Source organism: Ambystoma mexicanum, chromosome 6p (genome assembly GCF_040938575.1).
Source record: "Ambystoma mexicanum isolate Mex_15411 chromosome 6p, UKY_AmexF1_1, whole genome shotgun sequence".
Lineage (NCBI taxonomy): Eukaryota > Metazoa > Chordata > Amphibia > Caudata > Ambystomatidae > Ambystoma > Ambystoma mexicanum.
In genome coordinates this window covers 303,073,813-303,096,620 of record NC_090935.1, presented here as the reverse complement: position 1 = coordinate 303,096,620, position 22,808 = coordinate 303,073,813, and the positions used below count along the sequence as shown (strand labels likewise).

The 22,808-nt window shown below is 48.7% G+C and overlaps 1 protein-coding gene across 2 annotated transcripts in view; it reads right to left on the bottom strand.

Annotated features, from left to right (window-relative positions):
* The window catches only part of NEDD4L (NEDD4 like E3 ubiquitin protein ligase), a 2,900,454-nt gene that overhangs the window by 2,397,700 nt on the left and 479,946 nt on the right, over nucleotides 1-22,808 (bottom strand). The window lies entirely within an intron of this gene.

The following is a 22,808-nucleotide window of genomic DNA, read 5'->3' as shown; positions in this document are numbered from 1 at the left end:
TCACAACTGGGACGAAGAAACTCTTGGTGGATACCAAAATCATACAGAGAAAGAACATGTCCCGTTAAACCCCAGTGTCCAATCCAATAGGACGAGTAGATTAAATAATGGACACTTGACGTACGAAGACTAGAGATAGACTTGCACATGCCAGCAAATTTTGAAACACGGGAACGCCAAGAAAGGAGGGTGGGGGATGGATGGGGGAGGGGAGAGAGAGTCACAGCCCCCGCCCAGCACAAAAAACCAACCGGGGCAAACGCCCGAAGGAAGAGACAGGGACACCGACATGGTGCGACCCACGCGCAAGATGTCCTCAGGACAGGAGGCCAGAGAGGTGGTGGCGAGACCACAGAAGCCCAGTGTAAATGGCCAGTCCCTTCAACAACGCCAATACCACTGCTCATCGAAGGGTGCAGTGTGTCCGATGCCTCGTCAAAAGACAAGGATACCAGAGAGGAGAGACTGCACGGAGGAGTATGCTGACAAAGTGCAGGCTATGGCGGTCCAAAACTTGAGGGGATCACCAAAGAAAAAGGGACTGAAAGATGTTCTCCCGCATAAGGGAGGTTAACGGGAAGAACGGGCATAACAGGCAGCCATGAAGGGATATTCTGTAAATCACTCATTTCATTAGAAATCATGAGATAAAGTTGACAGAAATGAACTTGAACTAGAGGGATGTAAGAGAAAGTAATAACATACAGAGAAAAGAATTGTGGATAACAATACCCTGGGAAAAGGGGAAAGTCACAAGACAACTTGTACAAGTAAAGAACATCAAAATGAGAGTTTAGAGAAACTAGACCAGTGAAGCCAGTCAAGAATCAAGTAGGCCAAAGTAAGCCGATTAACAATTGGCAAAGAAATATACTCTTCAAACAGGAATAGCTTCCCCAGATATGCTGGAGACAACCATCAAGAATTTATAGCCGACACGTGAACCCCAAAAGGGACTCCGAAGTTTAAGTGAAAACTTCAAACCACACTTGAAGAGTAGCACAGACTGATGCAAGACATTACAAATAACTATTCTTGGATTACCTATTAGTGAAGAATCCTCCATACTGGTACTAGAAGTACCCTAAGGAGAAGGGAGTCATTCTCCACCTATCCGTTAGTTTTCATAGTGGTAGGGTCACTTAGGGTAATTTTTGGACAGCAGACTTTTCCCTTTGGACATTCACTGCCAACAGACAGACACCTTAGTTAGAAATATAGCTAGGGATAAAGTTTAAAAAACAAATACAAAAAATAAATCTAGGTAGGGATCACCCATAGAGACACGGAAAGCTAGACCTCTTAGTCTAATAAATCCTCATGAATCATGTCCATAATGTGTCCACGTCCACCTTCTGACCCGCCACAAATTGTGCCAGCATGGGATTCTTTATTTTTAAAAAAAAATGTTTTTATTGGTTTTTCAACATGCAACCACACAATACAATCTTTTGTACACAGTAATTTACACGTACAGTTTCATGTTTCCATTTTCTCCCATCCCATAACTCCCCCCTCCCCCGGCCTACAACATAACTCGCTCTTCCGCCTTTTACTCCTTCGAAAATTCCATCTTCATTTCTCCTCCAATGAACTATCCGTCTCCGAACTATCTCACTCTGATATGGATAATGTAACTACTTGTCTCCAGGCGACCAATGTTTCGGCTTCTGGCTCTACACCTCCCCCAGTCTCTTGTCATACCGTTGTTTCCACATTCGCCCATTTCTTTAGATCTTACCACCAGACTTCTGCTGACATTGCTATTCTGAGTTTGGCCAATATGTACGCTAGGTCTTTAAGTGTACTGACATGTTTAGTTCTACAAGGCCTATGGAATCCCCCCTAGAAGACATGCCCAGGGAGTGCTCACATCCTGATTAATCTCTGCCCGTGCCATGAATTGGGCCACCTCCCTCCAAAACCCTCCTATTTCGGGGCATGACCAAAACTTATGTACCATTCCTGCATCCTTTTCCCCACATTTCAGGCATGCTTGTATAATTGAATTTGTTGCAATTGCGCATTTCTCGACACCTCTGGTCCATAGCTTGTCTTCCATCGGTCCGCCCACATCATCTTCCCAGTTTAGTCTTGTTTGGACTCTCTTTTCCCTATCCTTAACATCAGTAACTCGTATATATGGGAAACCTCATGGCCTCCTTCACACACATCATAAAATGTTTCTATCATATCTGGCTGTAGGGCCAGCACCGCTTTAGCCATGTGTCTTTTATACTCCTCACTAGCCGGGAATATGCAATATATTGTCCCCCATGCAATCCCATGTCTTCCACCAATCTGTCGAACTCCTTGGGCTTCCCCTCTATCAACACACCCCCCCCCCCCCACTGTTGCTACACCAGCCGGCTCCCATTTCGTCCTGAGGTAGTTTGTACATCTATGCTTCCCAGCGCTACTAACAGCATTTTTGGTGAACGCAGGGTTGGATTCTTTATCAAATGACAAGCCCTACGCCATGGTTCTCCTCCCAGGCACAGCCCATGCCCTATTCCGTTCTCTGCTGTTTCAGTAACCAAATTCGTTCATTTACGAGATTAAGGGGTGCTTTCGGCCCTCAACAGCTTGGACTCCGGTGTTTGTTCTTCCGATAGCCACCTCACTACAAATTGGAGCTGGCTAGCCAGATAGTATATTTCAAAATTTGGCAATTTGATGCCACCTTGCTCATATGAATGTTGTAGCTTCCACAGTGCTATTCTGTTCCTAGAGTTATGCCAGATGAAGCCTCTACATATGCTCTGTAATTTCATGAGAAAGCACTTGGGTATTGCGTGTGGAAGGTTGGTAAAATAATGCAGTAGCCTGGGCAGAACCACCATCTTTAATAATGCCGCTCTGCCCATCATTGTCAATGGTAGCGTGGCCCAAAATACCATACTCTTTCCTATGCTGGTCACCGCCTTTACTATATTCTGCTTTTGTTCTTCTCCGGTGTTGTGATACACATCTATCCCCATATATCTAAACGTCTCGGTTTCCCATCTTATTGGTAACATCGGCAATTCGTGTTCCGGCGTACCCGCATACTTCCCTAGGGAGAATATACTTGACTTTTGTGGGTTAACCGTTATACCCGATACCTTTGCATACCATGCCATTAACTCCAGAATGTATTGCAAGTTCTCTTTGGGGTACTGCAAGTACAATAACATAAAATCGGCATGCAATGACATCAAGTGTCGCCCTCCTTTGGTGTCGATTCCAACTTCCCCATTCTGCTGCCTCAAATATTCCACCAGGGGTTCCAGCGCTAGAATAAGAAGCATCGGGGACCACAGGCATCCTTGTCTGGTGCCTTTACGTGACTGCCATTGTCACGAAATCCTAGACCCCGTCCTGACCCGTGCAATGAGTCTACTGTACAGCAAGCACATCCACCTCAGGCATATGGGCCCCACCCCACATTCCTCCAGTACCGTCAGTAACCAGGGCCATCTAACCAAATCGAACGCTTTCACTGCATCACGTGAAATTACTGCTACCTCTTGTGTGCCCCTTTGAGTGTGATCTATGACATGGTGGAGTCTCCTAAAATTATCGGTTATATTCCTATTTGGGACATACCCAATTTGGTCAGAGTGTACTAGTTTGCCTGTAAGGGGTCTTAACCTATTACCCATCACTGCCGTCAGGATCTTACTGTCCTGGTTGAGCAGTGAGAGCAGCCTATAGGATCCACATTCTGTGTCTGGTTTATTGGGCTTCAGGAGCGGGATAATAATTACTTCCTGGAGAGTCTCGGCTGAGTGCCTTTATCAAGCGCATTGTAGAGCATCGCCAGCAATGGGGGAGCATTTCTTTCTTATAAGCTTTATAAAATTAGCTGGGGAGTCCATCTGCACCTGGGGCCTTGCTAGTAGGCAATAGCTTAATTACATATTCTAGCACCTCTAACGTAATCGGGACTTCTAGGCTCTCTGTTTCTTCGAGCTTGGGAAGTGTGATCTCTGTTAATGTTCTCCGTATATCTACCTCTTCCTCCTCAGTTGAATCTGCGTATAGCCGCATATAATATTCAGAAAACCAATTGTTTAGTCCTTCTTGGGTTTTCCCGTAACGGACCATCCTTTCGCTGTATTGCCCCAATAGTCTGCGCAGAGGTCTCACTTTTATACAACCAAGCTTACTATCAGCCCGGTTTGTGGCCTTCTGCATGCTGTCTCTCCACATATTTCTTATAGCTTAGGTTGCCAGCCTTTCCCAGTGGTCCCTGCATTCTTATTGTAATTGGTTTATAGTACTGGCCTCCTCTGTAGATCCAGTTTGTTCTTGCATCGTTTCCAGCCTCTGCGCTGCATTTTGCAAATCCTGTAGTATGCCTCCTTGCAACCCCTTAGCTTTATTAATCACCACCCCCTTCACTACTACTTTAAATGCTTTGCATAATGTCCCTGCTGAGTCCACACTGCCCGTGCGGTATTTAAAATACTCCTCTACTTCCTTCCTCAGGTCCTCTCTAAATTCCGTGTCCTTTGCTGAATCTGCCATTTAACTACCAACGGGGCATGGTCTGAAAGAAGCATAGCTTTGTATTCTTCTTGCATCACTTCCCTTATTACATCTGTTCCTATAAATACATGACCTAATCTTGTGTACAAGTTCCGTGGGGCAGAATAATGCGAATATTCTCCATCTCGTGAGTAGTGTAACCTCCATACATCCACCAGCCGAAATGCTTTTAACAGGGTGTTTTAAGCTTTAGCAGCCGGGGTCGGATGTGTCCATTTTTTTATCCGACCTGTCCATTGTCGGGTCTAGGGTACAGTTAAAATCCCCCCCCCCCTTACACACCACAGCACCATCCATATTCGGACTAATCTTGGCAAATAGGGTCCTGAAGTAGGCTGCAGTATCTTGGTTTCGGGCGTACACATTGATGATACATACTTCTGTTTTCTAGCAACCCTCTTATCATTACCATCCTTCCGTCCTTATCTGTGGTGGACCATAGTAGCTTTAACGGAACCCGAGGTGCTACCCATGTTGTGACCCCTCTGCCGTAAGCAGAGTAGGTCACACCCAGGGTTATCCCTTTCCATTTCCTCTTCATCACTTCTAGTTGTTCTTGGGTTAGATGAGTTTCTTGTAGCAATGCAATATCCATTTCTTGTTTCAAATACTTCATAATCCTATTAAGTTTGATATAGTTGTTTATCCCCCTCACATTCAAGGTTGCTATCCTTATTTCCCCCCCCCCCCTCCATCTTCCTCCCTGCTCCCACTCTCCCCATCTTGCTTCCCAATGCGTGTATGTAGGCCTGTTCCCCCGTAACTTCCCTAACTCCTCCCCCTCCCCTAAACTAACCCCAACAATTGCCCATCTCCAAAACAGAATCTCAGGCATCCCCACTTCTCCCTCTTTCTTTGCAAGTGCCAGTCCCGAGCGCAGCAGGCGCATACTGTGCTACCAGTATCCCGACTAACCTATTGGGGTAACGGTGCTCCCTGTGCTGCTCGCTCTGCTACAGCGAGTGTTGCTCCTGCATTTCATTAACACTCAGATCCTCAGGCATATTATCTAATAGTCCAAATGTCTATCGCCCTCGCTATCGTTCCAACCACTCCCTCCCCAAGGGGTTATACAGTAAATCCCCTTTGTCACATTACTTATCACTGACCTCAGCATTTCGGTTCTGCTGCTCCTCCGGCATGTTCTGGGCATCCAACCAGCTGTTGACGTCATCTGGGGTTTCGAAGAACAGGGCACTGTCTTTGTACAGCACCTTCATTTTTGCCGGATACAGTAGCAGAAACTTTAGTTCAGTCACACGCAGTCTTCTTTTCACCGCTCTGTAGTTCATCCTCTGCTTTTGCACTAAGAAGGTGTAGTCTGGGTACGCTGTGATGGATGCCGACGCTCTGTTGATGGTACCGCCCTTCCGAAAATGTTCCAGTATTTTCTCCCTGTCTTTGTAATTCACTATCTTGGCTATTGTAGGCCTCGGTGGGGCGCTAGGTCAAGGTCTCCTCATTTGTGCGCCCTTTCCACCGTAAAACCACCGAGTGAGTGTGCCCGCTCCTATTACTTGTAGGAACACATCCTCCATGTAGTTGTTCAGGTCCTGTCCTTTGCCCTCTGGGAGTCCGAGGATCTGCATATTGTTGCACCTAGCCCGGCCTTCTGCTTCCTCCGCCCTGTTCTCTAGGTTCTGTACTTGCTGCTTCAGGACGGAGACGTCTGAGGCATTGTCCTGGCAAATGCTGGTATTGCTCTGGACCTCTTTTTCTAGAGCCCTGGTGCGCTCGGACAACGCTCCAATGTCGGGTTTCAGGAGGTTCACGTCAAACTGCATTGCGTCTATCCTGAATTCTATGGATGCTTTTAGTTCCACTATGGCGACCAATATTTGTTTGCCCAACCGTCCTTTCGGCTCTTCATTTGGCTCTTGTGGCTGTGCCTTCGCTCCTTCCATCTCTTGAGCTGGTCTGGTGAACGTGTCCTGGGATGTCTGTTTCACTTTGTTACCATTTGCCTTGGCCGACATCGCCATCGCCTTCCCTCTGGTGCCCTTTTTTTTTCCATGGCATCCGTGATGGTATTGGCTGCTGGCGCCGCCCCCGGCTAGTAACCGCCTCCTGGTGGTATTATTCCGGACCTGTCTATGGGTCCCCTCACAGTGTTTTATTACTCTTGCCTAGGTCCGTCTTCCAGTTATTCTGTCCGTTCACTTTGGAGTTGCAACAGGGGGCCTGGTGTCTGTGCACTTTACTTGTCCTGGCGCATCCAGCCTCCTCACTCTGTCCCTTTGCCTCATTATGCCTCGAGGCGTGCGGTCATGCTCTCCCAGCATGCGCTGTTTTCTACCTTTGTCCCCTCTTGCAACAAGTAGGAACCTCTATTCCTCACCAAGAACCTTCATGGGCCACTGCTGTCACTAGTGTGCCTTCTTGGGCGAGGTTAAGAGTGCGCTGGGAGTCCGGGTCACCCCTCCGGAGCCATCAAGTATGCTGTCCCACACAAGAGGAGTGCATATCCTGGGGATTTAACCACATCCAGTGTGGAGTTTTCCAGGTGCGCGCAGGGTGCTCCCGTGAGCGGGACCGCTCTTTTTCGCCGATAGGTTGCTCTGGTCTGTACTCTGGTTGCTTGTGCTGGTGGGATGCTGGGGATCATACAGTGTGTACATAGATAGGGGCTTCACCTGGTATATGGTCCTTCTGCGTAGCATCGGAAGACTGTGGCAGCCTTAAGGATATAAAAGTGAAACTGACATGGAGGGATAAAGATTACAGCTGATTCACACCACCGAGAGGTTTCGAAGTAGAGCCTTGTACCTTTCGTAAAGCAGTCTTGCCACGGAGAAGGAGATCGAAGGGACGGTGGCAGCGAAGACGCAGCATTTGAGAAACTGACATAAAGGAGTGTGGGAGAGTTACAATGAACAGGCAAGCTCAGCGGATACATTGAAGCGAGACATCTCCAAACAGAGGCACAAAAGCCCATCGTATGAACATCGTCAGAACTCTCGGCTGCCCTGGATGGCAACAGTACATGAGCATTCCTGCGGACACCCAGAAGATAAAGGAGGCATAGCGTGAAGTGAAGAGCGAAGTGAGGGTTGCCACTTTGCCACTGTCCATGTAGCCATGTCCCCCCCAAACCACCCGGCGTGGGATTTTTAGGTCCTGATATAGAGACGACGCACACCCTCAGAGTATATGGCCACAACCATTAACAAACTTCCACCCATCAGGTTATTGGGTATAAAACCCACCTTAAAATGCCTTTCTCCCGTTGAGAAAGTAGTACCCACTCTGGCAACTGCAAGATTACCAAGTAATTCCGTCCTGAAGCAGTAGAAAATAACCTTGAGTACATTGACAACACAGACGAGTGGGAGGAAGCCAGAAACATATTCCGAGACCCCTGTATCCCAGGTAATCTCTGATCTCACCAACCCCACATAGTCCCCAATGGTAAATTGCAAACTTATCAGGAGGGGAAGGCAGAGGATTAGAGAGCATTCCTTATAAAATGAGAGGCTTACTATCCAATTTAACTGGGATAACAGATTAAAAATGTGTTCTCGGCCGGATGTTTAAAGGGGTTCCCCAAGCCTCTTACCAGTACGCTAGCCCGTTGAGGACTACTCCATTCCCAAAATCAAAAGGGCCCTACTAGAGTGGGTGAGACAGAAAAGGGTTTTATTGGTTCAGACACATTAATCTTCTGTCTAACGAAAGCCCCTTAGAGTTTAGCAGGACGTATTCAGAATATGTGTATGGTTGGGGAGGAAAACAATATCTGTGGTCCTTGAGGCTCTAGCCTTAGAACAATGTATTAATGCCCTTGCTCTGTCATTACAAGAAATTTTACAGCAGCTGAAGCCCTTATGGGAGGGGGGCATTCAGGCAACCCAAGCCCACTCAGAAGCAGCTAGATGTAGGAGGCACCTAAGGAAACCACTGGATGGGAAGAGAAATCCACCCAAGAACATTCAAGTAAGAAAGATGCCCAGAAAAGGATTACTCCTGTCCCTTTACGGAAATCTCAGTTTTCACTCGAGGAAAAAAAAAACTCCCTTCCCCACAATCCCACTATGTTGGAGAAAAAACACATAGCTAGGATGTGTCCCAAAAACCACAGAGAAGAACCCATGGAAATAGTATGGCTATGAGTAAAGCCAGAGAAAGATGAGAGAAGAATCTGAGCTAGAAGATGAACAATCCAAAATAGATCACTGCGGGCCGCCAACCTTTTAAGGCCCATGAGAAAGTACTAGTAAACAGGAGACGGGCTAATTCACCCCTCGACTCAGTATGCGGACAAACGGCAGTCACAGCAGACCTCCTATATCCTGAAGACCTACAAGGTAGTCAAACAGTAAAAATAAAAAAATAAAAATAAAAAACGTATCTGAAGGTAGCTCTGGAACTGGAAGTCAGAAGCCAAATGGACTACAAGAACAGTAGTAGTTCCTGGTTTACTTGAGGAGGTAATAGGTACAGACTGACTTTTGGGGAACTGTTATTATGGCCGGAACTCAAAAACCAAATGCCCCTTACTCTCCATTACAATCTTGGAACCTTCCAACAAACTTTCGAAAATACCCATTTAGAACTGGTGAGACTGGTGAGACTGGTGAGACGTCTAATCTCCAAACCCAGAGAAGACTATTGCCTGCTCAAACATTAAGGCTAATGAATGACTGTCCAAGAGGAGGAGAGCAAAAAAAATATATAAGGGGATGGGTATGTGACAAATGGATGGAATTCGCCCCTTTTTGGACAGATGACTTTTCCTTATGGACATTCACGACCGACAGACGAGCACCTTCGTTAGAAATATAGGTTGGGACCAATTAGAGACAATTCCTTATCTTTGATAGATCATCTCCCAGCTAGCTGGCCTCGGAAAGAAATTTCAGTAGAGGGCGCTGCGCGTCGACGTCCCTCGAGCCGATGTCCCTCAACAGCCTCTGTATCGGCGCCTATGTCATCACGCGTATAAATAGACTCGCGCAACGTCCGTTGCTCAGTTCTGTTTTTCCGCGGTTCGTGGGGCCTCGGAATATCGTTGCTCAGTTCTTCAGTCAAATATACTTCATTATACCTCGGGAATACCGACTCGTACTCGATGGCTTCCTCACCCGAACCGACTCCTCCATGGTCCGGCTTCAAAAAATGTCGAGACTGGAATGAAAATGTCGTTGACGGATCCTCACAGGGTCTGTTTGTGGTGCCTGTGAATCGAGCACCATTGTTCGGAGTGCGAGGACTGCATGTCCATGACGGCGAAAGCCTTGAAGGAGCGTAAGGGGAAGCTCAAGAGAGGTAAGGCAGTTAAAACTTCTTTGAAAGTTTCCTCGGCGGAGTCGAGACATTCGTCTACTCGCCATCACAAAAGACATTCTCGTTCTAGGTCTCTAAGCAGTTCCCATCACTCTTCGAGATCTAAGCATTAAAAAAAGACGTCGAAGATCCACTTCCTCGTCTTCTTCCGTTTCCCCAAAAAGGGTCTCCTGCCCCACAAAACATAGCTCTCAGGCTGAGTGGAAGGAATTCAGGAAAAAGATGCTGAGCGTCTTCGAGAAAGCGGCCTCGACCCCCTCGAAGACTGCTGAGGGTGATACCCTGGGTGAAAGACCTGAAAAATCAAAACGCTGTGAGTCGCAGAACCCGGCGAAAGAAGCCACTCGAGGGCGTTGCGAACCCTCGAATAAAGGCAAGGTCGCGTCTTTGACGCCGTCGTCGAAGATCCCTTTGACGCATAGATCGCCATCTTCGACGCCGTTATCGAAGGGTTCTTCGACGCACAGGTCAGACGAGTCGACGCCGTCTGCGACGCCGAGAAAGGACAAACCCACAGCCACTTCACAGCCAGTGGCCATACCCAGAGTCTCGATCAAGAGAATGTTGTCGACAACCTCGAGTAGAATTCCGATACTCTCGAGTTCATTGAGGCCTCTACCACCTTTCTTAACGCCTTTTTCGATGGCTTCGAAGCCTTTAACGTCCGCGTCGACGACGTCAACGTTTTCTCAGCCAATCATGACGGATTTGGCCCCTTCTGCCCTGGAAATGGGATTTATACCATTTTCAAGACCTGATCACTCCAGAGGGCCATCATCTATTTATGAAGAAGGGGAGGATTCGGATCAGGAAAGACCTTTTGAGTTGCAGGGATCTGCAACTCCTGTACCAGAGGAATTTACCTCTGAGGAAGGTAGGTTTAAAGACCTCCAAGAATCATTAAAAGAAGCAAGTGGGTTGGACACTTCCCCAGAAGTGGAATTTGCCAGACCAGACACAGAGGAACATGCTGAAACCCCTTATAGAACCTTGATGGCAAGGATTATAGAGTTTATGGGGTGGTCCACACCCTCACCTGATTTTCAGCAAGACGACCGCACAGACATCTTGGTCAAAGGTCCACAGGAGGATCCTGTGGTGCCATTTTATGCGGCATTACAAAGGAGAATATTGGCAAATTGGGAAACACCTGAGGTAATCCCGGCGGTTAACAAAAAATGATCAGCTAAATATAGGGTGTCTTCTGCTTCTGGTAGTAAATCGGCTTACCCTACTGTTCCAAAGGACAGGGATGATAAGAGATATGACTATAGCCAAAAAGTCTTTTCTGCATGTAGCATGGCGTTGAAATCCACCAATGCTACTTGTACGCTCGCAAGGTTCAGCCACACACTTTGGGAGTGTGCTTCAACAGCGGCTGACTGCCTCCCTGAGGGAGAAGAAAGGGAAGCGTTTCTCATCATCATTAAGGATTGTAAGGACGCAATGTGCAAATCCCTTCAGACTGGCATCGATTCTGCTGACTGCATCAGCAGGGCCATGGTGGCAAGCACAACCAGGAGATTTGCTTGGTTGCGGAAGTCTTGTTTTGCTCCAGATGTGCAAAGCAGACTCTTGAATATGCCCTTTGACGGCTCTTCCTTGTTTGGTAAGAAGCCGGATGACAGTTTAGAAAAGCTTCAAACATGAAAGGCAGCTGCAATCCGTCAGACACCATATCGCCCCTCAGGAACCTCTGGGAGAGGTAAGTCCTTTTGCTTCTATTCCGCATTCGGAAGAGGTAGAGGACAGCCGGTTCAAATGGGTAAAAAAAAAATGATAATTCACCCGAGGTGGACGGGGTAAAAATACAAAAGCCGCACCAGCAGGTGCCTCTTTACCCTCGGCATCTGCATCAGCCGCCTCCAAAGCGCTCTGAGGACTCTCCTCACAAGACACCAGTAGGGGGCAGGTTAACTCAACACCTGACGGAATGGCAGGCTATTATGTCAGATGCTTGGGCATTGGAGACAGTTGCCCAAGGTTACTGCCTGCCTTTTCTACGCATCCCTCAGAGTCATCCACCGGGGAACAGCTCTCTGAAAGTTCCAGATCCGCTCCTCTTGCAGGAAATTATAGACCTGCTAGAGAAAGGTGCCATAGAACCGGTACCTGTAGCGGAGAGGAACAAGGGCTGGTACTCCCCCTAATTTCTCATACCGAAGAAAGACTGAGGAGTGAGACCTATCTTGGACTTACGAGAATTGAACAGATTCCTCAGAAGGACAAGTTCAAGATGGTAAATCTTTCCGAGCCTTCAGGCCCTCCAGCTCCAGGACTGGCTGGTATCTCTGGACCTCCAGGATGCTTATTTCCATGTGCCAATCCATCTCAAACACAGGAAATACCTGAGGTTTGCAATTGGCGGCTCTCATTATCAATTTCGAGTTCTGCCATTTGGGCTGACCTCTGCCCCGAGGGTCTTCACCAAGCTAATGTCGGTAGTGGCTGCAAGTCTAAGGAGGGAAGGGATTCACATCTACCCCTACCTGGACGATTGGTTGATCAGAGCTGTATCCCCGGAACAAGGTCAGATTCAGCTAGATTATGTCTGCCACTTCCTTCACAAACTGGGCTTCTCCCTCAATTTAAAGAAGTCACAGATGATACCATCACAGAGACTCCAGTTCATTGGAGCGGTCCTGGACACTTCCCTGGGAAAAGCCTCGCCACCAGAGGTGAGGGCTCAAGATATTCTGCAAATGGTCACCAAGTTTCAAAATGCCCAACGTCTCCCAGCCTTCGACTTTGAGGTTGCTAGGCCTCATGGCATCCTGCATCTTCCTTGTGCCAGAGGCTCACCTGAGAATGAGATCTCTTCAGTGGGCCCTGAGAACTCAGTGGTCGCAATTCTCAGGGAGAATGACAGACCTCCTTCAGGTTCCTGACAAGGTGTCTCGAGACCTTCAGTGGTGGGCCTGCCAGAAAAACATCTTGAAGGGAGAACTGTTTTGGCAACCATGGCCGGAGATAACAGTAGTCACAGATGCCTCACTCACGGGGTGGGTAGCCCATACCAACGACTTGACCATCAGCGGTCATTGGTCGCCATCGGAGTCCAGACTACATATCAACCTGTTAGAGCTGAGAGCAATCAGACTAGCGCTGAAGGCTTTTCTGCCATCTGTACAGGGAAAAAATGTCCTGATAATGACGGACAACACAGTGGCCATGCACTACCTCAACAAAAGGAGGCGGCGTAGGATCACTGCCTAAGTGCAAAGAGGCAATGCAGCCTATCGGCAGTTCACCTAGCCGGAGAGAAGAACTTGACGGCGGACGCTCTGAGCTGGCAGGGCACAGTCTCTCACGAGTGGGAACTAGCTCAGGAAGTCCTTCAGGAGATCTTTGCCCTTTGGGGAACCCCTCAAGTGGATCTGTTCGCCACCAGTACCAACAGGAAGTGCAACCTATTTTGTTCCCCCCGAGAGGAGCTCTAGGGGACGCATTCGTAGTGGACTGGAAGTTTCCACTCCTGTATGCGTTTCCACCAGTCCCTGTCATTCCTCAAATGATCAGGAGGTTGAGAAGATTCCAAAGGACCATGATCCTAATTGCCCCAGACTGGGCCAGGAGAACGTCGTTACCGGACCTTCTGGACATGTCCATCTGCCCTCCAATTAGTCTTCCACTCGAGGAGAATCTTCTCTCACAGAAGGGAGGTCAGGTTCTCCATCCAGACATCAGAAACCACAACCTTCACGCGTGGCTTCTGAAAGGTTGAGATACAAGGATTGGGACCTCCCTGATGACGTCATGGAAGTGTTGCTTTCGGCCAGAAGGCCAGCAACCAAGACTATATACAGCTGCCGTTGGAACAAATTTTGCAGCTAGTGTAGAGGAGAATATCGACCCCTTTTCATGTGGTACACCAACAGTGTTATCCTTTCTACTCTACTTGGCAAATTCAGGCCTTCAAGTTGGCACTATCAAGGGCTTTCTCACAGCGCTATCGATCTTCAAGCTCACTGCAGAGGAGCCATCGTATTACAAATTACCCTTAGTAATACAATTTCTAAAGGGATTAACTAATGTCTATCCTCCAAGGCCATTCCAAGTCCCTTATGGACTTAAATTTAGTCTTAAATTTCCTGATGGGTACTCCTTTCGAACCACTCCACTCTTGTTCGCTAAGATTTCTCACCCTTAAAACTGTCTTGTTAGTGGCCTTAACATCTGCTAGAAGGGTGAGCGAATTACAAGCTCTATCTTGTAAACCCCCTCATACAATTTTAATAAAGACAAAGTTGTCCTACTGGTGAAGCCTAATTTCCTCCCAAAGGTGGTTTCTGAATTCCACATCACTCAGAAAATTAACTTACCTTCGTTCTATCCGTCTCCCCATCTGGGGAAAGAGGAAGAAAGGCTACATAGGCTGGACCCAAGGCAGGCGTTAAGCTTTTACATCAGCAGACTTGCTAGGATTAGGCAAGCAGACCAACTGTTTGTAGGTTACTCAGGGCACAAATTAGGACTAACGATAACAAAACAAACCATTTCCAGATGGATTATTTTGGCCATTCTGGAATGCTACAAACTAGCAGGGAAAGCGCCTCCTCAAAATCTTAGGGCTCATTCAACCAGGGGTATTGCAGCCTCCTCGGCCCTCCAAAGAAGGGTTCCGGTTCGAGACATATGTGCGGCTGCCACATGGTCCTCCGCACATACCTTCACAAGATTTTACAACCTGGATTCCTCCTCTAGTCAAGAGAATAGGTTTGGCAAAGCCGTATTACATTCTGTTCATTCCTAAAAGGAAACATGGCGTTTTACTCCCACCCCCAATTACGCACCACTGCTATGGGAGTCTATCAAAGAAAAGGAATACGTCGGAGGAACATTCCATCGAAAGAACGTTACCAGGTAAGAAGTAACTTGTTCATCTTACTTTAATAAAAACCTTGCGAACCAGGTCCATAATGTATCCATGACATCCTAACCCGCTACACAACCCATAGATTTTTCTCATGACTATTTTACAGATTATTGCAGATCTCTCTCAGGAGGACATTCTTTCAGGGGGTTTCAATTTGATTTGGGATACAAAGAAAGGCATTGGGCAGAGAATGGGGGTAGTCGGGTAACCCATTACAACTTGAAGAAATTTAGTGACTTGGTTCTGCAGGATGTGTGGATACATCAGAATTACCAGGTTACTCACTGTAGTGACCACCTTACTCCTAGTCCATAGTCCCCTTTCCTCCATACTTATGGGACATCTCTTCGTCCTTTGGGACGGGACCGCAGCACTTTGTAAAAAGCATCCACATTTTTTCCAAAAATGTGTCCCTCCTCTTCCCTGCGCGGGGCCCGGCACGCGGCCGTAACCCAGCCCACCTTGGCTCCGCCCCGCGCATCGCCCATCAGTCCTTTTCTATCGCAGGGTCAAAGACCCATTAGCAATAACAGATGAACCTTATTAGAGGGGACGGCGGGCGGGCGTATGGAGGAAAGGGGACTATGGACTAGGAGTAAGGTGGTCACTACGGTGAGTAACCTGGTAATACTCCTACGTCCCATCCCCTTTCCTCCATACTTATGGGAGATTCCCAAGCACTCCTTACAGGAACTGTGGGTGGATGGAAATACCCCTTACTGAAACAGGTTCTTCAGCACAGCCTGGCCGAATTGAGAGTCAGCTCTAGAGCTCATATTGAGGCAGTAATGCTTACAGAAAGCAGATGGGGAGGCCCAAGTAGCCGCATTACCGATGGACTCCCAGGGAACATACTTCTGAAAAGCAAGCGCGGCTGCCTTGCCTCGCACCTGGTGTGCATGGATACCTTTAGGAGGTTTCAGCTTTTGGACGGTGAAAGATTCCGTGATACAGGCGGCAATCCATCTGGAAATGGATGCCTTAGACGCCCGCCTGGCCTGAGGCTTATCGAAAGTCACAAACAGTTGGGAAGAGATCCGAAGTGCTGAAGTCCTATCCAGGTAGACCTTAAGAGCTCTTCGGACATCCAGCCAGTGCAGAACCCTTTCCGCCTCCGAGGCAGGGTTCGGAAAAAAGACCAGAAGGGAAATCGACTGATTCAGATGGAATTCGGTCACTACATTTGGTAGGAAAGCTGGGTTCGTCCAAAGGACTACCTTGTCTTTGTGAAAGACCAAGAAAGGATGCTCCACAGACAATGCCTGGAGCTCACTCACTCTCCTCGCTGACGTAACGGCTACCAGAAAGGACACTTTGCAGGACACGTACTTGAGGTCAACCGTAGCCATTGGCTCAAAGGGTTTATGGCACAGCGCCGTCAGGACTACATTTAGGTCCCAAGGAGGGTGCAGACTACAAACCGGAAGGAACATGCACATCAAGCCAGAAAAATTTCTCTTCACCACTGGGTAAGTTAAAGAAGAACACCGGCCTGTAGAGAGATAAGCGGAAATCGCTGAGAAATAAGTCCTGCAAGACAGAACATGAACCCCTGACTCTGCTAGGGAGGATACGAAGGACAGCAGTGTGTCAATCGTCGCCACCCTCGGGTCCAATTCTTTCTCCAAACACCAATGACAGAACCTGAGCCATTTACTCCTGTATTGGGATCTGGTCGAGGGTTTCCTGGCTGCCTGGATAATGCGCATGTTATCCGCAGACAAACCCAAATGCTCTAGAGACGTGAACTCAGGCACCATGCTGCCAAGTTGAGCGATTGTGGGGAGGGGTGCCACATCTGCTGTTCCCCTTGGTGAAGAAGATCGGGAGTTACTGGTAACCTGATCGGCGGACACACCGACAGGTGTTGAAGTTCTGAGAACCAAAATCTGGCCGGCCACCACAGAGCTATCAGTAGAAGAGAACAGTTGATGGAGCTCTTCAACTTCCAAATTGCTCGATGAACTAGGGGAAGAGGCGGGAAGGCATAAGCTCTCATGTTGTGCCATGGAATCTTGAGTGCGTCCCCCAGAGAGAAGGCTCCCAGCCCCCCTCTGGAGGCGTACTGAGGAAGCTTCTTGTTTACCGCCGTGGCGAAGAGGTCCACCTCCGGTGTGCCCCAACGCGAGAAAATCCATGAGAGGATCCCCACCTTCAACTCCCACTCGTAGCTGACCACTGTCCGTCAGCTGAGGGCATCCACGGTGACATTCAGCTGGCCCGGGATGTGCACTGCAAGCAGCCAGACCCCATGAAGCACGGCCCACTCCCAAATCTGGATGGACAGGTCCACGAGATGGGGAGACTTTGTTCCCCCTTGCTTATTTATGTAATACATTGATACCACATTGTCCGTTCTTATGCGGCCCACCTTGTTGACAATGAGAGGTCTGAACGCCTTGAGCGCCAGAAAAATCGCCAGAAGCTCCAAATGATTTATGTGCAGGAGCTTGTCCTGAGGTGACCAGAGGTCCGAGACCTGAAGAAGATCTAACGTCGCACCCCACCCCAAAAGGGAGGAGTCTGTCGTGATCGTCACCATGGGGGCTGGGTCCTGGAACCCCGCACCCACTGACAGGTTGTTGAGAGATGACCACGAGTCCAAGTCCACTCTCATGGTATCCGGGAATCATTATGCGCTTGGAATCCGGCTCCACAGCCTGACGCCAGGAACTCCGAAGAGCCATCTGAGTCTGTCTCATTTTCAGACGAGCAAGAGGAAGAGCCAGTACAGACGTGGCCATGAGGCCCAGAAGCCTCTGGAACCACCAGGCCGACATGCTCTCCGACAGCGCAAACATCTGACACGTGGCCAACAGATCCGCCATTCTGTCCCCGGTCAGATACACTCGGCAGTCTATCGTGTTCCAACGAAAACCCAGGAAAGTCAGGTCCTGTGAGACAGTCATGGAGGATTTCCGCCAGTTCACCGACAGCCCAAGATGGAACAGGAGCTGAAGGAGAGACTGGAGGTTGTCCGCTGCTGCCAACGGACAAGGACTGCGTAGGAGCCAGTCATCCAAATAGGGATCACATGGATACCCTGAAGACGAAGATAGGCCGCAATCACCAACATCATCTTCGTGAAGAGACAGCGCCGAACTGAGGCCAAAAGGAAGCACTCGAAACTGGAAGTGCTCCTCTCCCAAAGAGAAACTGAGGTATCTCCTGTGTGGATTCCAAATCAGGATATGCATGTACGCATCCTGAAGATCCACCACGCTGAACCAATCGTCCATCTGCAAAGAGGAGCGAATCTGGCCGGGCGTGATCATCTTGAATTTCTCTTGGGGTAGGAAAAGATTGAACTGGGAAAGGTCTAGGATGGTGCGGAGGCCAGCCTAGTTGGGTTTGGGCACCTTAAACAGCCGGGAGTAGAAGCCCTCCCCTCGCTCCCCAAGGGGAACGGGTTCCACAGCTCTGAGGTGCAGAAGTTTCTGAACCTCGGCCTTGAGGGAGGGTGAGCCCGACAGCTGAAAAGGAGGGTTGAGGGGTGGGGTAGGGGGTAAAGTAAGCGGAAGCCCGCTCGAGCGACTGACAAGACCCATCTGTCTTCTGTGATGGCCTGCCACGCCTCCCAATGAGACGCAATGCGTCCTCCCACCGGGGTCTCGTGCGAGCACGGAAAACCCTCATTTGGCAGGCTTATCGGTGGTGGTGCCACCTGAACCTGATGAGGAGGCTGAGGAGCGGGAGAAATACCGCGTACGCTGTTGTCTACGGCGGTTATTCCCCGCAGGAGTATCCACTCTGTGAGATTTGCGGTCGAGGAAGCCCCTAAAACCAGAGGAAGGTCGACCTTGCGACAACGGCCTTTGAGCCTTGAAGGGAGCTTTAACCAGAACAGACAATGATTTAGCCGTCTGAGTGCTGTCTTTGGTTTTGGTGAGCTCTACATCAGTATAAGAGTGAAAAAGCTCCTTACCATCAAATGGAAGGTCCAGAACCTTGTCTTGCACCTCCTTCGAGAACTTAGTGGCATGCAGCGACGCTTGCCGCGAGGTATCAACCCCAAGCATCAGACCCCGAGCCGAGGTGTCTACGTGATGAGCCGCAGCCTCCAGGAGATCCTGGACCAAGACTATGGCATCGGAAAGGCCTCCTCTGAAATCCTCCAACTTCTCGACCGGAATGTGCTCCTCAAACTCCGACAGACCTCTCCACATCCGCATGTTAGCTCCCGCCAAAATCAATTCTGCATTGGCGTGCCTGAGCTGTAAGGCCTAATTGGCAAAGATTTTCCTCCCTAGGGAGTCCTGGAGCTTGTCCTCCTTTCCCAAGACCTGATTAGCAGAGGAGGATGCTGCAGGCCTGGATTGCAACGTAGCCACAGCCACCGCTGTGGAGGAGGGAGGCGGACAAGACGACAAGGCCACTTCTTCCGAAGAATGCAGCCTCTACCTTGTGTCAATCTTTTATTTGACAAAAAGTCCCGAGTGTGGTTTTTCCCAAACTCTACGGACCTCGGCCAGAACGTCCTTCTGTAAGAACAGGCCGGTACGCTCCAAAGGAGACAAGGTGAACGCCCCAGAAAGCACCCCCTCCTGCGAAGCAGGTGCCTCGGGCACCGGAACATCTAAGAAACTCATCATGTCCAGCACCCGGTCATGGAAAGCTCTGATAGAGCAGGGAAGGTCCTCGTTGTCCTGATCGCCTTGAGGGTCATCTGACAGGTCAGGATCCTACTGAGCCATATCAGGCACTGCCTTGTCCACAGGGGACAATGGTGGCACAGGCGGAAGCGCAGGGGGGCAGCACCATGAGCAAGGGAGGCGCCGGCGGGACCACCGTCGGAGCAGGTGGAGCCGGAGGCGCGGGTGGACATATCTCCTTGAAAAGCCCTTTCAAATATTCCCTCATGGGGTCGGTGCGCATAAGCGCTTGAAATTTACCGAAAAAAAGCGTCCTTAGGAGATTGTTTCGGAACCTGAGGAGGCCTCATGAGGTGGACAAATCCAGGGACGTAACGGAGAAGGGTGCCACACCAGCCCCTCCACCGACGAATCCACATAAATCAAGGGAGCCTCCCCCGCGGGCAACGAAACATTGTGCGGAAGAGGCATCCGGGCGTTCTAATCATAAACCGGCCAGTAAGGATGCGCACAAGGGACCTTAGGTTCACCCGAAGGACCGAACCCTACACCAGGGGCCCATGGCGTAGTTGTAGGGGGTACTACCAAAAATGGCTGCCGTGGTCGTGGCGGGAACGGCTGCCATTTTGTCCTCATCTGAGGGGAACTGCGGCATGTGAGGAAGTGAGACAGGGGTCCCCATCGATGGGTCAGGGGTCTTGATTTTAGGCTTAACGTAAGGAACCTCGGCAGAGCCGGTACTATGAGGCCTGGAATGTTTCTGTGACATACCAACCGCCAACTGAGCCTTCGAAGGAAGGGCATCAGCACTGCCGGTAAAAGAAGAAACTTTCTTCTTTGCCCCCTCAACAGATCTGGTGTCACCACAAGAGTGGGAACGGTGCGCTGTCACCGACAGGGCCTTGCCCGGCCCCTCACAACTGTTGGTATCCTTAGCCTCTGTACGAGGGACTTCGGACCTAGGCCCAGTAGAAGCCTTATCGGCACAGGCCTCGAACATCCGTTCGGTAACCTCAAGCCCAGCCAAGACCTCGGGGCGCACCCCGGTTTTGTTTTTGAGGGAAGCTGAAAGAGCGGCCTCAGAGCAAGCTCCCATACCCCATGACTCAGTAGAACTGGGTCTACAAACAGCCCCCACAGGAGGGGCCTCGGAGCATACTCTGGTGGACACAGGCCCCTTACGGAGACCCTCAGAGAAAACTCTGGTAGAATTATTAGGACCGACAGGCACCTCAGGGAGAACCCCGGTAACAGAGCGATCAACGCCCCTCCCGGCTCGAGAGGAACCCAGAAAGGTAACCCCCGGCCGGGGTGCTCTTAAAAGTAAAGAACTTACCGGGCGTTTTTTCTTCTCGTCGAACGCCTGAAAATGCGAAGGAGGAGCGAACACCTCCTCCCACCGCTCCAACCGACGTTGAAGTTCCCGGACCAAAAGGGAGGGGAGTCACAGTAAAAATATGAGTCCCAACGGTGTTCCGGACCCAAACATTCTAAACAAAGAGGATGGGGATCCGCCCTCGCGAAGCGACGGTGACACGATGAACAGTCTGGAAAATCTAGTTTAAAAGACAGACAGACTAGGAAACAAACGCTAGCGAGAACCAGAGAGGGGGCAAAAGGGAAGAAAGTCTTCCGAGGATGCAAGTGCATCCGGCCCCGATCGTGCAGAGAAAAAGACTGATGGGCGATGCACGGGGCGGGGCCAAGGTGGGCGGGGTTACTGCCGCGTGCCGGGCCCCGCACAGGAAAGAGAGGGACACATTTTTGGAAAAAATGTTGATGCTTTTTACAAAGCGCTCCGGTCCCGTTCCACAGGACGGAGAGATGTCCCATAAGTAAGGAGGAAAGGGGACGGGACGTAGGAGTACATGAAATGCAGGGACTTTATATTCTTTTCACAGGTTCAACACAGGAATAAATTACATTTTAAAACTCAAGTTCTTTCTGGGTGAAATTCGGGATGTTGAGAGGCCCCATCAAATTAACGAACCATGCTTTGGTCACAATCAATGCAGAACTATACAACATAACATAGAAACCTAAACAATGTACATTTATCATCTTTAAGAAATGCGGTAATGTCCACAAAAAGGAAGTATCCTTGTATATACAGAAGTACATTTCCTAAATAAGTACTCCGATCCCATAGAGGAGTTGATCTGCAATGCCTTTACAATGGTCGAGGACAGTTTTTGCAGAACTAGGGGAAAGTTTAAGGAGAATTGTTTTTCAAACTGAAGGAAGTTTAACAGGAACATATGATGTTTCATCTATAAAAGGCTCTTAGGAAAGTTAAGACCATCTCTGAGCAGAACAAATTAGCCACAAATAAGTCTGAAACTGGCATGCTGAATTTGATGTTGCTTACATATGAAAAAGGTATCAAAACAGATTGGTTACTAACCCAGAGGTTTATGGCTAAAGTTTAACATAGCTATGCTGGGGAGATGCAGAAATCGAAGGATGAAAAATAACCACAGAGCATGGTAGCTTTGGCGGTTCCAATCCTTTTACTAACAACGGACTGGGAAGGTTCGGGGGGGGGGGGGGGGGAGGGGAGTGAAGATGAATCAGGCGACGCACAACTTAGTCTTGGCCCAGTATGCAGCGCGTGATTGAAATGCTTATGTTTTAGGTTAGATTCAATATTGAGATGGTACACCACTCATATCACACTCCCTTTTCAAATACCCCGGGTCACAAGGGACCATGAACCAGGCTGTTTGATAAAATGTAATATTTATTTTAAAATACAAAAGAAATCATAACATTTTCAATATATGGCAGCAATTACCAATGGGGTGATCAGAACAATAGGAATGTAAGCAATGTACTTAGTTTAACCTTATATTGACAACGACAAAACACCAGGGAATATGAGCCCTTTTTGATTTTAGGTAAAATAGCACATGAGTTAGAATTTCCCCCTGCAATGTTCCCTCAACCCACAAATAATCAATTCTAAGTGAATAAACAGAAGCAGCAGGTAATCAGGATTGACAAATGGAAAATAGAATTGAAATCCGACTTTCCCTCCCCAAACCAGAGAAAAACAGATTTTAAACCCTGGCAATGCTAAAGATGACACTCAGAAATGGATGAATAAAACTATGAATGTGTATAAAAAAAAACAATTCTTTACTGGACCAACGCTGGAAAGATACGAACAATCACAAGCAATGGATTGAGCAAAACCAGACTATTCGAATTTGAATGGAAGATTTAAAACAGTTTATAATCAAAATGACACGTTGGAAATTTAGCAAACTTTTGCAATTCCCACCTGAATTTACCAAAAGTGTTTTTAATAGAAACTGGTGAGATATTGTTTCGGGGTGTAGCTGTGGATCCCAGGTACCCTATGCAAGTGAAATGAGACCTCTAGCTGGTAAATCGGGTGAGTTATGCAAGAACTAGTGAGGTGCGTTTTGAGAAAAAGAAGGCGCGAAAAAGGCAAAGAAATCAGTTTTGACAAGAACAGTTTTACTCTACACTAGAGCATTCAGGCTAGGCTAACAGATTGA